A 16,761-nucleotide genomic window follows, 5' to 3' on the forward strand; every position below is an offset into this window, starting at 1 on the left:
TGTTGTCAAGGATCTTTTTCACTTGTAAGAGTGAGATGATTAAGCATGAGACCATCCCCTTGTTATGGTATTCTAGGATCATTCAATAAAACAGATAGGATCTCTTTTCTTTCCATAACCTGTGCTTTCTTCTTTTAGTATGTTCCTGTGCCTTGGTCTGCCATTTCTTAAATTCTTTTATGGGGCAAAAATAATCTTAAAAGGACAAATGAAAGGTACAGATAATCCTCCTGAAAACTAAACACCCCTCTGGAATAATTCTCACAGCAGTATGGCGATGCATTCTAATCTTGAGGATGCTCTCTCTCTCCACTCATGGGCAATTCCCCTTGCTTGTTGCTCAGCTTGGAATTGGCAAGAATTTATCCCAGTACACGACTCCTTGCCACGGCTCTCCTGATGGCTTAGGGCTTTATGGGGTTGGGTCAATAGGCATGGTCTGTTTTCTATGAGGTGAATTAGGCTCCTGGGCACTTTCTGTTCTTCTTCCCTCTGGGTTTGAGTCTCCCAAGTCATTACTTGGAGCCCCACACAGAAGATTCAAAGGAGCGTGTGCATCCTTGTGAAGTAGCCTCAGACACAAGTGAGGTTGCAAATGGTGTTTATTGCAGTGGTTTAATCTGGAGGAATGCTAATAATCTGAAAAGACCTTCTGTCACTGAAATTAGTAGCAAATTGTCTGAGGTGTGCCATGTTCAGGTCTTTGTCTCCATATTCCCTAAGGTAGATCTGCTTTACTTATGCAATGACAAATATGCACTGTTGTTCTCAAGCACAGCACAGCTCAAATGCTTTGATGTGAAGTTAGGGCAGCAAAACAGATTTACACACAACCAAGCACTTGTAAATTAAAAAAAGCTGGGTTTCTAACCCTGAGGTAAAGCCTGTTCCCAAGGCTGATTTTCCTACACATACTTTAAGGTCCCTCTGCAGTGTTACCATAGGGAAAAGACGGTGAAAAGTTGACAGAACCTAGTCCTTCAATGCAGTGATAGGAGAGCCAGCTACAGACCCAAACAACAGTGCTGGAATAATGCATTCCAGAATCTGTCAGCTGACTCCTGCTGCTGTCAAACTATGTCCTGTGCACGTGGCCACAGCTGCTGAATTCACTGTTAGGTCAACGTGAAGGAGAAAAGAAAGGTATTAGAAAGATGATCAACAGCAAGTAGGAAACACTGTTCAGCAATTACATGGCCTCATTTGCACTCTGATTATGTTATTCTGATGAAGAGTTAAGCAGTGACGTGCCAGTTTCATAAAAATAGCAGCAGAAGATCAGTCTCTGCAGGACTGTGAGGAGACATTTCACTTTCAAACAAGTTCTTTTTAAGAGACCAGTTTGGCAGTGTCATAAAAGAAAATTTCTCTTTGCCCCTGCTATACTTGCCTAGTGGCTACCGACTGACTTCCTTACAGCACACCAATAGTATTATGTGTTAACACATTGTGTAGACTACCTGGAGGGACTGGAGTCAGACACTGTGAGTAGGCTCTGCAAAACCCAAAGGCAGTCATGCTTGCTTGGCGTGAGCTGAGGCTGGTTTCTTGCAACAGAGGGACATCACTCAAACTCTGGCTTCTTCGCTGAGAGAATCCTAAGTTAATTCACACCACTGATTTCCCTACGTTGCATTCCCCAACTCATTAAAAATACTGCTTTGCTTATTGTGAGTCTATCTTGCATCTGGAGATCTTTTCTCACCACAGTGGCCAGCACAAAGGCAAGGGCACTCCCAGCTGTCCCTCCTACAGATAGGAGCACAAATAGGGAGTTAGAATCCATGTGACACTTGCAGAGCTACAGTCTTGTCACAGTCAGGCTCTCATAAAAGTGGGTATGATTTTCAACCATGATCACTGAAGGCTCAGCAAGTATCTTTCCACTTTTCCACCCTACTCCAGAATGATGCTTTATGGCCTCCTATAGCATCACCAGTAACTGTGTTTGGTTACTGGGTGCTGGGGACTGAATCTATAAAGCATCTTGGGAAGACATGCCTTCAGATTTCCCAGCAGCTTTCTCCCACATTTCTGCAGAAGAGGGCAGACTGCTTTCAGTACCTCTTACTGAAGAAAAGGATGAAAACATTCTCCTTTGCCTTCTTAACTAGGCAAGGAGTCCTTGTTTTTTGCAGCTACTATTACAGAGTTTATGTTGTGGAATACTATGACTTTAGGAGTTGATGGATGCATTCAGATCCCATCCCAACAAGACTGTCAGTGGGCAGAGCAGATGGCTTATGCCATACTGAGAAAAAGACTGCATTAGATTGCAACCATCTTTTTGCTCTCTTATGATCGTGTGGAATGACTGCACAAACACTGGCATACTCAAAGATCTGAGCAGCCCTAAAAGCAGACTGAGGCATAAGCCAGTCAGTTATCACAAAGGCTGTGGAAAGGAAGAACCTAGAGAAAGTATTTGGCTCCTCTGTTAGATCAGGAAGCCATCATTTGTATTGTCTGTTGGTAAAATCTTTAAGAGCCAATTTACACTGGATTTATATGATACTAATCAGATCTCCTGGACCCCATCATTCTCACTTTGACATTTTATTTGGTGTATAGCCCCAAGTTAATCACCACTCCCTGCCTCAGTTTCCTCACAGACAGGAATGGATGAATTCAAATTATGCTCACCTGAGAGGTGTGCTGTAAAATTTAATTAAGCCCTGAAAAGCACTTTGCAATTGTGAGATGAAAAAGTGCCCTTAAAGGCTTGTAGTATTATATTTCACTAAGACTCAGAAATATTTTGGATGGAGTTAAAGAGAGAAAATAAAAGGGGAATAAATCATAAACACTGCAGTATAAATGCTGCCTACCCCTTCTTATCTGTAACTCACAAAGCATATAGATTACATCTAAATAATCCTTTGTATGAAAAACCGTCCATACATTTGCACACAAGATGTAAGGACAATGCTAGTTTTATATGAAAGAAAATATACATGTTTCCTTGCATACCCTCAGTGAAGTTAAAAGGGTTAATAAAATATAAGTTGAGATCAAAAGAAATCTGAGGTGACATTTTGGCCTTGAGGCCTTCTCCTGGCTGTGGGAAAACAGAACGAGGCTGCTCGGTAACCTACAAGCTGAAGTACAATTAGTTGTGTTTTCAGACTGTGTATTTTTGTAGGTTAAATCTGCAGAGATATGAGCATATGCAATGAAAGCGCTGTGAATTTAGTTTTTCCAGTGGAGAATTACTAACGCTGTTAAACATGAATTCAACCTGAGAAAATTGAAAGTTATGTAATTAGAAGATTACACCCGCCCAGATCAGAACAAGATAAAATATTAAAATCATCATCATAAAACGCACTCAGAAGGGAAGGGCTTGGTGAACGGGCGTGCAGCTGCAGTGTCATGCACACATCCTGAGGACAACTGGAGGCACTTGGCCTTTCATCTTTTGCTGTAGACCTCCCCAGGACCTATGCATTACAGCACGATGAGCCACACACTCTATCAAACCCTGTTATTTACATAACACATGGCAGGGAGTGGTTATGGAATAAATCAATACTTTGTGATATTTGTTACAAGCCACATGGCACAGCTGAGCATTTCTAAGGCCTTACCCAAGGTCTGGCTTAAAGGGAGCTTGTTACAGCTATATTAAAATTGCCTAATAAGTGAAGTTCCCAGACAACTGCATTGAGCCATTTCTTTTTCACTGGACTGTAGCCTAGTGAGGGCACGCCATTCATTTACAGATGGGGTCCTGTTCTGTCCTTCTCCAACACACACACTTTCCATGTGAACTGTAAGCCGACCTCCTTTCCCTTCTGTTCCCCCTCCAATAAACCTGATTCCTAAGTACAGCTTCATGCTTGCTCAGCGCTCTGCACCTGGTTCATAATTAGGCCCAATAAAGTACCTAAAATATGAAGCAAAAGTAATTGAAAAATATGATCCTGGGGATATAGCTTTTGCATTATTGGAAAAAGCAATCTAAAATCCACATAACAAAAATTCCTCTCTGAATGCAAGATATAGCTTGTATTGTGTAAGAACAAACAAAGAAACAAAAAACAACCCAACAAACAGTAAGAAAAATCTATCGTTCTGTTCTTTCATACATAACAAGGATCTAGGCAATCAGAGGCATAAGAACGATCAATAAAATCATACCTACATGTCAGCCCAGTTAGGAGTCCCCACCAAAGTCAACGAGAGAATGAAATAATCTTCACAAACCACGAGCTTACAAGAAGCAGTAACAGGTTGCATAAGGAACTTCCAGGAAAAAAAACAACAAAACATTTTCTTACTAATCTCTGAGGATAAATTTATAAAAATTGAATTTATGTACGATATTTACATGTTAGTAAATCATTTAATGAAAAGTCATCTGAAATATTTAACTATGTTTATTTAGATGCGACTGGAAAACTGGGTCTAAAAACTTTAAAAATTCAGCCTTTCCTTTATTCTGTTTCTCAGAGTTCATACATTAGTCATCTGCTGCCTCAGCTGTATCAACGTATCTTTTTTTTTTGTCTCACATCTTTCTTATTCCTTTGTTTCAATGGCCATTTCAAATATTTTTCTCTTTTCACGCTCTTCCTTCTCAGCTCCTTGATTTCCAGTTATTATAAATCAAGTTCAAAACACCATTTTACGGCACTGCGAAACACTGCCCTTGGACTTCTTTCTTTATTACTTCTTTCACTAGTCCCACTCATTAAAAGAAATATCAGGCTTGTTTAGACTGAGTTTTCTTTTCCTACTGTAGTCTTTATTTTTCACCTATGTCACAAAGTATGTTTATGACAGCTTTGAATTCACGTTTGCTAGAGGCTTTCCACAAAAACTCAGATGTTCAGTTGTACAACCATGGCTCTGCTGAGAAAGCTTTTCATAGCAAAGAAAGCATAAATTGATGCCACCCATTTTTCGCAAGTGGTCTTACGCACATCCATAGTGTCACAGAAACTAAACATATAACACTTCCCCAACAGTCCTATACTATATGCTTTGAGGGTACTGTTCCTTGGGAAATTTGTGAGTGAAACTCAGGCATTTGTTATATTTCAGTAATATTTTAAAACCACTGATCAGGTAATATGAAGAGCTGAGACAATAATTAAATTTGCAGACTATATGAAATTAGGATGTGTTGCAAACATACCTGAAGACAGAGAAATAATACAGAGGACCTAGGAAAGCTTAGAAATAAGAGCAGGAAATAAATGAAATTCATCCAGGAAACATGCAAAGGTACAGTGCATCTGGGGGAAATATTTCAAAATTAAATACCAAAAGTAATCCGATCTTGTGGTTCAAGGTGTAAACTGATTGCCACAGCTGAAATAATCCTCTCAACCCTCCTACTCAGCAACATATAACTGGCAAGGTAGGCTACAGAGGGTTTTGAAAGATCAGGCACAAGTTATTTTTGGACGCAGGATGCTAAACAGGAGGCCTGTCTCTTACAGAAAATCTTCCGCAACATCTATATTCAGGGAATAGCCAGATCCATTCAGAGAACATTTGCATTCTTAGGAAGCAAAATATTTCCTTACTCCCCATTCACACCCAACAGTTACTTTCATCTGCCTGCTCTTATGCTTACTGACAATTCAGCACAGACGAGCTTTGCAGTGACATGGTGGCATTGGCACTAGCGGGCTAGAACAAGTCAACAAGAGCAGGGGATGGGGAGACCAGGCTGGTGAGAGGGTGAATTATAAGAGCTCTTAGCATTCACAACCTCAGAGAAACTGCCTCAGAGAAAGCTTCTCTTCACTTTCAGTGGCCACAGGGACCGGTATACCAGAAAAGGAGTAATGTTGTCAGAAACACAGAACCAGATCCTCAGTTGATGTCAGTCAGGGTTTTTCTGCTGATTTCAAAGAGAATAGCAAATTTAATGCGAGTCTGTAGCAAAATAGGATATTGAAATGCTTCAGTGCAGCTTTATTTCATCCTCAGGCTCATCACAATGGGGAACTAGAGGAGAGGTGAAGCACTGATTAAACCACAGCAAATATATCACAAAGCTTTGGCCCTTGAATGCCGTCAACACATAGAGAAGCTGGAAAGGGTCGAATGGAAATCAATAGCAATGAAGGATTTCAGACAGATGACTTCAAAAAAGTCACTATTTTCCTCTGTTACACATAAAACAAAAACCAAGAAACATCATTAAAATAAATAAATTAACAATGTTCCTATAGAAAATCAGTCTCTTCCACTGCTTCACAGCAAAACCTAGGAATTAGCTCCCAACTACATATTTAAATAAACACATATATCCTTACACATTCCCTACCCTTTTCTTCCTAGATAAACAATCTGAATAGAAATGAAATGAGACACTGAGATGAGTCATTGGTTTCACCACTCATTCAGATCTGTTCAATGTCCAGCCTCCACCTCCCCACCATGCTCAGTTGATTCAATTTATTATGAAATTCCAGAGGTGCGAACGGCTGGACAATCACTTAAGGAGTCTTTGCAGTTGGATTACCTCCTGTCACTGAGGCTGTGGAATGGTTGCACACAAGCCAAGAGCAGGATTTAACAGCAATTACACTGGGATTGAGTATCTCTTCAAAAAGATTTGCTGTACCTTAAACAAGAAACCACAATTCTTTTTCACAAGAATTTTTGAGTCAAGTTTACAGTTTGTGTCAAGCTAAGTTGACAGCCTGTTATTCCATCTGATCAGACTGAAGCAAGTAGCCTACTGTGGTGCAGCTATTCTTAAAAAGTTCTATTGACACATATGAAACTTCCAGATCTACTCTGATCTCATGGAAATTAATTTTCTGATGATATTTCAGATAGCAAATGGAAGGAAACAGAAAGGAAAAAACAAAGCTTCTAAATAATCTCATTGTAGCTGTTACTAGTTTTTCACACTAGAGAGGACTGGAAGCTCCAGGGAGAATTTCTCAATGGGACTGAAAGGATCTTACAAAGACTACTAACATACAGGTAGTATGTGGGTAAGGGTGGGCTCTGATTAAGATCTTAGGTGAGTTGGTCTGTTCCTAACTGTGCCACAGATGTCCTGCACAAACCCAAAGAAATCACTTTGTGTATACCTTAATTCCAGGTCTGTAAAGCTAGTAATTCCTCAGCCCTATCTATTCATGCTTCAAGTTACATATGTAGGCAGTGCATCTCACAGCAGCAGACATGTTGTTAACAGAGGAGAGAAAGGATTTCCAAAGCAGATAATGCCATTACAGGCAACCAGTGCTGTCACGTCTCATTATACATGTATGTCTACAAAATCTTCAACCAGAAGATGGAGAATATCTGTGTTTAGCAACCTGTTGACCAACAATTCATTAAGAATCACTTTGGGTGGGCTGAACTTGCATTCAATCATCAAAACCTGTGAGGAGGTTGTGGGTATTATGTACCATTATACATAGTTGAATAGCTTCAGCTCTCTTTGGCATCTAGGTTTTCCAGCAGTCAAGAACCTCTACAAGCTCTTTATTATAACAAAGTTGAGCATGAAGATGGAAATGAAATTGTGATATAATAGAGGGTGGTGTCTGATACTATCAGGACTTTTAATATTAGTCTCATTGCTGCAGGGTCTGAGCACTTCCATCTCCAGTTTGGTCCTGGCATCATCCAACTGTCTGATAAAGAGACCTGTAGGCAAAGTTGTGGTCATGAAACCTAAGATGAGCAGATCTTCTATCTGTATAATGAGCTAATTAAAAATTAACTTAGACATAGTCTGTATAAAAGTGCTGAAGCATATGATGTGGGGTATAATCCTATGCTGGATTTGACAATCCACAACTGCTACTGCATATTTGGAGTCTTTGAACAGAATTACACTCTCCTTCTGCCAGACATCAGTGAGAATTTACCTCACTGAGCACTTGAGGATCTGGCTCCAGATTGCAGACTGAATAGTTGATTGGACCATGTGATGATGTGCAGAAATAAGAGCTCACATCCAGAGGTCGTATTGCTGTGTTTGCACAACCATGCTGTTTCTCAGACTGAGCAGTATTCTGCAAAATGAGCGTGGATAAGTCTGCTGTCTTTCTCACCATTCCTAGTTCCAGACCATTCATGCTGAGCCAGCCTGGGTGTCTCAGTACTTACAGTGTTGATATATTCATAAATAGGCTGAAAATATCTGTATCAGCAATAAGCACAAAAGGTATTTTGCCTGCAAGGCACAGAGGCCTCTGGGAAGCACATGGAAAGCTGAAGGCAAGCTCTGATTGCATTCCTCTGCCAAAGAGTCTCAATTGCAGTACATACACAAATGAATTGTCTGGAGAAGAAAAAGAAGAAATCATCGTGGTAGGAGTGCACCAAAGAAGTCGTGCAAGTGAAACAAAGAGCTCCTAAGATTATCAGTCTTTTTGGACAATCACCTACTGCAAGCCATACCCCAATTCAGGTGATAATTTCTCTGCTGCAGATACACAGGGACAAGTGAATTCTTCAATATCTGATCCTAATAGACAGGCCAAAGCTATGATATAATATTATGGCACTGCTTGAAGAATTAACTAGAGGTGTTACACTGCTTTTATGTTTCTTAACAAGATACTGAAATAGTATACATTAGGCATATGCTGTAATGGACTTGTTAAAATAAAATAGTGTTTTGGTTCAAGTGAGAACAACTGGATAGTTGCCTTGGCTTGGAGACTGAAAGCCATATAAATATGAGAATAGATATTTGAAGCAAGATAGAATATACTTGCTCAATGTAATAATTAATTTTTGAATCTAAAAACAAACACTATAACTGATGTTTCATTAAACACAGGTAAATCAGCAATTTGTTTACTGTATTAGTAAATGAAACACTTCTTGCTCAATAAGCAGGTTAATTAATCATGTAGAAATATATCCTACAGACACTAATTAGGTAAGAATTACATATGGCCACACTTACTTTCTTGGTGTTACTAACTACAGAATCAGTATGACTCTTGACAGGAATAGCCTCAAACACTCTGAGCAGAACAGTAATCATGTTAAACAACCACCTACATCTTTCATACTCAGGAAGCTTTCTCAAACAGCTCAAACACGTTTGGCCTTTACTGACCATCGTGAGTCTGTCAGCATTCCCAAAGCAGGAAAGACACAGAGGCACCAGCACGTTCTGTACGTTCTAGTTGAGGAGCCCAGGGATGGTAACTCTGATTTCTTTTGGACAAAGAGAATCAAAACAACAGATACCATAGCCTGGCTGAGATGCACAATATTATTTTGAGGAGAAGCCTTCCATTACTGACTTAAAGACTCACTAATGTGGAATCAGCATGAAAGAAACCACTGTTTAATTCACTGATTCTAGCCAGCTACTGCGTATTGCTCCTTGGAATCTAATGGAAGTTCACAAAGCAGCTAGCTTTTCCCACAAAAGGTCATGACTGTTTCGTCAGCAGCACTGTCAGCAATCTACCTTTGTGCTACCTACAATGACTTTTTGAAAAAAATTTTAGCTTGAGTTATATGTTTTTTCTTTTTCAAGTCCTCTTACATATATAGAGGGAAGATGAAAATACAAATCATTAGCTACAGCCCTCTGTTCCAATGCTGCCTTTCATGAGGCTACAGTTTATCTGCACAAGATGCTGTTAAAGACTTCATTATGAAATGAAGAACAAACAACCTAAAGAGCTAAATAACACTGCAAACCTTAGCAGCTTTTGCTCTATGCACATAGTGAATCTCCTCGACCTTGCTTGCTCTGGCATAAAACAGAATGACATGCAGATGATTAATTAGAAAAATGACCACTATAAGAAATATACAGAGCAGAATATATATAAGAAGAAACTGAATAAAATATTCCTCCTCACCCCTTCCCCACATACGTATGCCAAAGGTTTGGTGATTCCTGACAATGATAATAACACTTACCAGACAAGATCTGTTTGATGCCTTTCCTGATGAGGCTGGCCAAATTCATAATGATTCTCTGTTACAAAAGGGAAGAGAAACAATATGCTTAGTGGGAGCCCAGAAATATAAGTTCAAAAAGAAAAAAATCATCTTGGTCAGAAGAAGGAAGCGATTCCATCATGTCCTCCCCCTTCTTGTACTTCACACAAAAGACCCTTACTGTCCTGATTTTTCCTTATCACATGTATCCTTCCTGACCATTTTATACACAGAATTTTTACTTCAAATGCTTTTAAGACCTGAGCAAATTTTCACACAACATCAAGTAATTTTCTGGGAGCTCTTTGGGTTAGCCCTGCAGTCCACCTGTTGAACCCAGAGGCTTAGAGCAAGGAGGAAACATGAGCTGTGGCTCACATAGGCTTGCTTCCCACAGAGAACGAGCAGAACAACGTTCCTGAGACACTTTAACCTACTCATGTCCTTGAATTGTTTTGAAGATCCCTAATTCAACAGCAACAAATGGAATTTTCCCTATATTCTTCTTTTTCAGCTTTATTTGAAAGGGAAGAGTAAAACTATCTCATGAGTGACGGCATTTAGAGATTTTTAAAACATTTAGTATTTTCTGGTGAGTTGGGTTGGGTTTTTTTTTCGCATTAATTAGGTAGCAGCTGAATCGTGTATAGCGTCCATGCAACAAAGGTGAGGGCTTTGAGGTAGAACTTGACTTAAGACTTTGATATTCATATCTTTCTCAGACTCTGCTGACGTTGCCTCTCAGCCACACCTATTTCCTAATGAAACCTGTTTAGAAATACTCCTTCAGCATACCTTTTCATAACATCCCTATGTATGCTGGATCAAAAGCACACAGTGCCAATGATAGACTCAGTTTCTGTTTGCAGCTGCATCAATCAGGCTCACTGGGAACATAAAACAGCACCAGTGTTTGCACAGAAGACGTAACTGTTCAATTGGATGGGATTAAAAATAAAAAAAAAAAAAAAAAAAGGTGCCTTTTTTAATGCTAATTGCTTGCATGCATTTCTATATATATAATTTCAACTGCTGAAGAAGCCACCTAACAAACTGGGGCCTAAACAGAAAGAATACAGATGTACAGTAAGGATATTCTTTGATGGTCAGCTTCATCTAGCTGAACTGTGAAAAGCTATTGGAATGGAAAGATTCCTATCTTTTCCACCCTTCCTCCATCTCCCCTGCCTCTCCTCCACAGGATGTGGCAAAAAGCAAAGCTCCACACTTCAGCTGTGTGCCACATCCTCTCCCTGTGCAGCTGCTTGCACAGCTGGATGGTGCTGCTGCTGCTGAGATAGGGCAAGGACAGGGTACAGACACTTACCCTTTCAGCACCTTTCACTGGTGTAGAAAAACAGTCACTGGCTGGTACAAAACTGTCCCTCAGGTATCACCCATTTTTGGCCATAAAAAGAAGCAAAAAGCCAATTTGTTTCCATGTTATTTGCTGCACAAGAACAAATTACATTACTGATAATTTGTAAGTATTTGAGGTATACCTACCTTAGTGATAAGGTTCTTGCTAGTACAAAAGGCAACAGATAAGTCAGACAAATGGTTTTTTTTTTCAAGAAATGAGACAATAAGTGGGAAAATTAAATGAAATAAATTTGAAGAGCAGGTTTTGCAGACAGAGAACTGTAAGGCTTGAACATTCATTTTTCATTACTTTCTCATCTTCTCAGAGAATACTACTTCCAAAACAATATTTAATTTTGGTGTAATGCTAATTAGTATTACATGAAAAGCTGGCTTAGGAGACAGATCTAAACCAAATGCTTAAACAGGCAATACACTAGTGGCTTCAGCAGGATTTGGATTAAGTCTTTAACATTTGTTTGTTCCTGCTTTGCATCTCTCATTCTGCTAATTCCAGAGGGAAGACTGCAGACAAACACTAAGAAGTGTAAAAAGAAAAATCTATGGAACTGCAGAATTGAGAGTGCTAAACTAACTTTTTTTAGAAGCCGAAATACTTATTATTGAGGGAAAAGACTAATTAAAACCCTTTTTCAAGAAAGAATTAAATTATAGGAGGAAAAGGGACAGCTTCCTCTGTAGCAGTTAGCACTATTCATTATAAGTGCCAAGATATCAGATGAGATAGATCACCACTCTGGTTCAGGATGGCGACTTCTATCTAATTCACTGCCCTACCCATCAAAGCTCCAGCAAGGAACTCTTGATCCTGCAAAAGAGAGGGAGGCAGGCACCAGCGCTGCTCTGCAATAGGATATACAGAGGCAGTTCCTACCACTGTAAGGAGCTGCATGGATATGTATTTCCAAGAAGGGTGAGGTGAGAGCTCTTGAAATGTAGTTACAGGAAGTTTAAGTTAGCAAGTTTGGAAATTTAGGAAAGACGTTGCAAATAACCCAAGGTTTACACGGCAGTTCCAGAACCTGTGTGAATCTGCACTCAGCTAAGGGATCTTGCCAATACAAAACAGATAAGCTCCTTCTTGTTTGCAATACTCCGAATCTTGTTATCTGAACTACCTGGATCTCCACCAGCTTTCTAGTGCTTCCTCCAGGCCAAGGAGATTGTGAAAGCAGTTCCTGCAAGGCACTCAGCCATCCTCAGCATGAAGAAAAATAAAATCCCATCTGATCACAAAAACCGATCCTCCATTTTCACACAGGAAAAGAAATTGTAAGAATAAGGAACTTCTTCCCCTTCTTTCCCACCCCCGCCCTCTGAGTGCTGATAGAAGTGAAGATGAGGCCTGGATGCACCCAGCAGATGCCTAGAGGCACTAGAGCTGCACCGAGCCCCTCCCAATGCCACACTGCAGTTCAAAGCTGTGAGGATGGAAGAACTCCCACCACGCTGCACTGCAGCTCCCAACCTGAAAGCTGTGCGCCTGGCAGCATTCTCTCTGCTCAGCATGTCTGCGTATCTTCTACCAGCACAGTCGCATACTGCTCCTGGTGCACACACACAAGTAGCAGCTCCGTGCCTCCTGCCCACAGTACCTCCAGGTGCAGGTGCCAGCTGAAGCTCTGTTTGCTGAGCTTTGCTGAATGCTTCTGCCCCGGCTCCCCCTTTCCACATGCTTACCCTGGTGGCTGCCTTTGTACACAACATCCACATTTGGGAAGAAGCTCATTTCTCAACAATACAGGGTCTCAGGTACCTGGACAATTAGTTTAGCCACTACATTAATAACAGGAAAAGATTGCTCAAATTGCCTGTCTGTTACAGAAGGTTAGGCAGGTCTCAAATTCTGCCTAGAGAGATCAATTTTATGTCAGGACTAACAGTGAGAGGGTTCAGACCAGGAGTTCTAGGCTTCTGCTAACACATCTTCAGGAGAACTATCACAGATCTTTAACCCTACTGCTTTCTAAACACGTAGCTCTGGTGTGCACTGAAGGGCTGAGAAGAAAAAGACAAGAACAGATTTTTTCATTCTTTCTTATGGCTCTTCCTGTTTTCATGACGGCGTATTCAGTGGATTGCCTTTCCACAAGCAAACAACTGGAAACAAGCTCACCCCAAATATATGTTCTCTCATGTTTCAAGCACTTGCTCTCTGTTCTTGCTGAATGTTTAGTTACAGCATGAAAAATGGATATGTGGGATGAAGACATTTCCCCTTTGACTAGCACACTTGCAAAAGGTATGTCAAGGATCTGAGGCAAGGGGTATGGGCAAGCTTTCAAGAAAGTTTTTCCCCCCTTCTCCTTTGCTTGCTTATTGGAAGAGCAATAAATATCAAGCAGACAGGCCCTTCTCACAGTTACAAAGCCTACCTGTAACTGAGCTGGATAATTAGCAGCCTTGAAGATGATATATGACTTTCATTACCCTTTGGGACTGGAGACTAAATGAGGACAGAGCTAATTGCCGTGCAAAGCAGTTTGGCATGAATGAGAAAAATGCAGGCGCTGTCTCCTGCCAAAAAAGGGCCCTATTGCTGCTCTGATCTCATGGCTGGTTTTTGCCGCAGGAGTTCACTTGGTGTCCATAAATCATGGTCTGCTTACAGCTGAAACTGCACTGAGTCATCAACATGCAATAAGCTGAGTGACAGATTCCAGCCTGACTACATTAGAACTTCAAACTTAGTCCTCCCCCCCAACACTGCCTGTACTTAACAGAAAATTAAACCCAGACTACACAGACATGAAGGCTGTGAGAAACACAAGGCTTATTTACTTGACAATAGTTTTTTAAGACTAATGTTTCCAAGAAATAGCATCATGTGTTCTGAAAGGGAGAGGGCCACAAGTACTGAATTTATAAAATGACCCGCTTGCTATAGCATTCAGTTTGTCCTTCCTCATATAATTGCTGATTAAAATATATTACCCTCCTTTAATGATCTAAAGTGGCACTTTGTCATTTGAGTTCTCATGGAGACAGATTTAGTCAGCTATCTGAGAAAATATTTTGCTCTTCTTTAAAAGTAGGCCAGGAGAATCTGAAACCTGAATGCAAATCTGTTTTCAAAGTGACCTGGGGCACATTATCCTCTGTACTGTGCCCTTAAGAAATGTGGGCTTCCGGGGAATCTAAACCATCAGTGTAAAAGACAGTCCTTGAAGATACTCTTTTCCTCTCTCATTCTGTTTCTCAGAAGATTTTTTGCTTTTCCCTAACGGTACCTTAGATCTATTCTTTTTTAATGGGAGAGATTGTGCTGAATTTGCAATATGGTACCCTGTCAGATCCCAATCAATTAGCCCACATCAGCTCAGTATAAGGCAGATACCAATTTAACTCACAGAGCTAAGCCTTCTGATTTTCTCTGAGGGCAGTCACATAATTCATTCTTTGTAGTGCCAAATTATATTTGACATTTAATTTAAAACTCAAGGTACCATAATGCAAAATCTCACTAAAAATAATGGTGATAAAGCAGAGGAACATTTCATTTGACAGTGAGGATTTTTTCAGCTTATTTATGCACCCAAACTTTCCCTGCCCCCCACCTCTCAGAGCCACTGAACTCACCGCTGCTGGCTGCCCAGGAACTTGCAGCTGGCGTTGGCCTCCACAGGTGCTCGCCTACTGGAAAGTGGCACTCAGAGGTGAAGCAGGAAGGCAGCCTGGTGCTCACCTCCTACAGTGCAAGCAATCCTCTCCATGAAATTATGTGAGCTCAAAGACAGTTCGTGTATTATTGCAGCTATTGCTAGTAGAAAGCACTCTATCAGTAGAGTGGTAGAGTTAACTGCAGTGGTTGTGTTCCCCGGCTTGGACAAGGGGCAGTCAGCCTGAAAAGGCTATTTTTACTTTCGAAGATCCAGTATGAGAAATTACCAATTTAATCGCATCATTCACATTCTCTGTCATGCAGCAGTTCCTCTCACAGCTACCTGGAACAATGGAAGTCTTTGGTTCATGAGGCACGTACTGGTTCTGATAATACAAATTTTGCATAGATATTAATAAAATAAACCGAGTTCTCCACCTTTCTCAAAATAACATGTAACATGCTGCAAAACCATCTAACCATGGTCTCAGTCAATGCTTTCAAAGAATGAAGAGTTAAACTCTTTCTAATATGAGCACTACTTCACAAAAAAAAAAAATACGCAGCTGTGTCTGTCAAGGTGAGTTGTTGGCAAGGACAATTTCTGCCGGTAGTGTGCACAATGCTAAGAGGCTGGTCACTTGCTGGGCTCATCCAGACCATCTCCATGAGAAGAGAAAGTAATGGATAACAGTAGTCTCTGCTTTCTTGAAACAATACCACATAGCAACACGCAAAATATGTTGGTAGCACAATCCTTCTGAAAGTGACTCAACTCCTGTCCTGCTGAAAAAGTTACTACTTTGCAATAAAAAGCAGCAAATGTTTAATGTTCTCATCCTTTATAAACAAGATTAGCTGTTGGGGAAAAAAATCATCACTGGTCCCAACACGCTTCTCAACTTAAGATGGATGAGTAGAATTCTGGGATGTTAGGTCTTCCCATGGATTTCAATCCCTTATTAAGATGAATACTGACCACGGCTGAACTCTGGTATTTTGGGAGTCAGTCTGGAGGCCCCAGGTTAGGGATTCTTGCTTTATTTCACATTTGCATGTAGGTGCATGCATGTACTACTGGGAGTCAAGTTCAAAATCTTCCTCATTTGCCCCAGTGAACAGATCCATTTCTTTTAGTATGTGTTATACTATCCACAGTTATTTTACAGGATATGCAGGGTACTCTCTGGTGTACAAAATGTGAACAAAAAACAAAATGCTTTTGTATACCAGAGAGAGTATATTATCAACATTCCTGGAAATGAAAGAAGCTGTATTTGATGGCGCAGTGTGTCTATGTGGTAGGTTTAAATTAGTAAAACAACTGTGATAGCATTACACTGCTGTAGATTTTTCTACATTCCACAAAATTTCACTGTGAAATCCAAAACACAAACCCCAAAACTTCTGCAAAAGCAATGCTTCAACGTTATATAAAACAGAGGGCTCCTTTCTTTGCTTTGTATCCTATAACTCGGATATTTGAGACTTCCTGAGCTGAGGCTGTATCAAGACCTTTGTTTTGAATTGTAAGGTTTCTGTTTTGCAGTTACAAGGACACGCTTACCCTTCAAAAGTCTTGATAATTGCTTTTAAAATCTAATTATATCTTGGCTTTTGTGGCATCCTGTGGCAATGAGTTCCACAGTTCACGTTGCCTATTTGCATCAGTAAGTTTTTACTGTTGCACAGACAGAAGCTTTGAAAAATAATGAGTAGTTCGAAGCAACACTAATAGAGACACAGAAAGTAAATTTGCAGATGGCACAAAAAAAAAAAAAAAAAAAAAAAAAAAAAAGTTTAAATGGAAGTGAAGGGATAAATGCATCAACTGAGATTTTAGACCCTCAAGTACCTAGGCCAGTTCAAAGTGCTGAGAA

At 40.2% G+C, this 16,761-nt stretch overlaps 1 long non-coding RNA gene across 1 annotated transcript in view; it reads right to left on the reverse strand.

The window, feature by feature from the left end:
- The window catches only part of LOC122175390, an 85,276-nt gene extending 75,351 nt beyond the window's left edge, over nucleotides 1-9,925 (reverse strand). Inside the window, exon 1 of the long non-coding RNA XR_006177398.1 lies at nucleotides 9,877-9,925. This is a non-coding gene — a long non-coding RNA (uncharacterized LOC122175390). The remainder of the gene's footprint in view (nucleotides 1-9,876) is intronic.
- Between the last annotated feature and the right edge of the window lie 6,836 nt (nucleotides 9,926-16,761).

The sequence above is a fragment of the Lagopus leucura genome, unplaced genomic scaffold, assembly GCF_019238085.1.
Source record: "Lagopus leucura isolate 7727_CA_CO unplaced genomic scaffold, USGS_WTPT01 Super-Scaffold_739, whole genome shotgun sequence".
Lineage (NCBI taxonomy): Eukaryota > Metazoa > Chordata > Aves > Galliformes > Phasianidae > Lagopus > Lagopus leucura.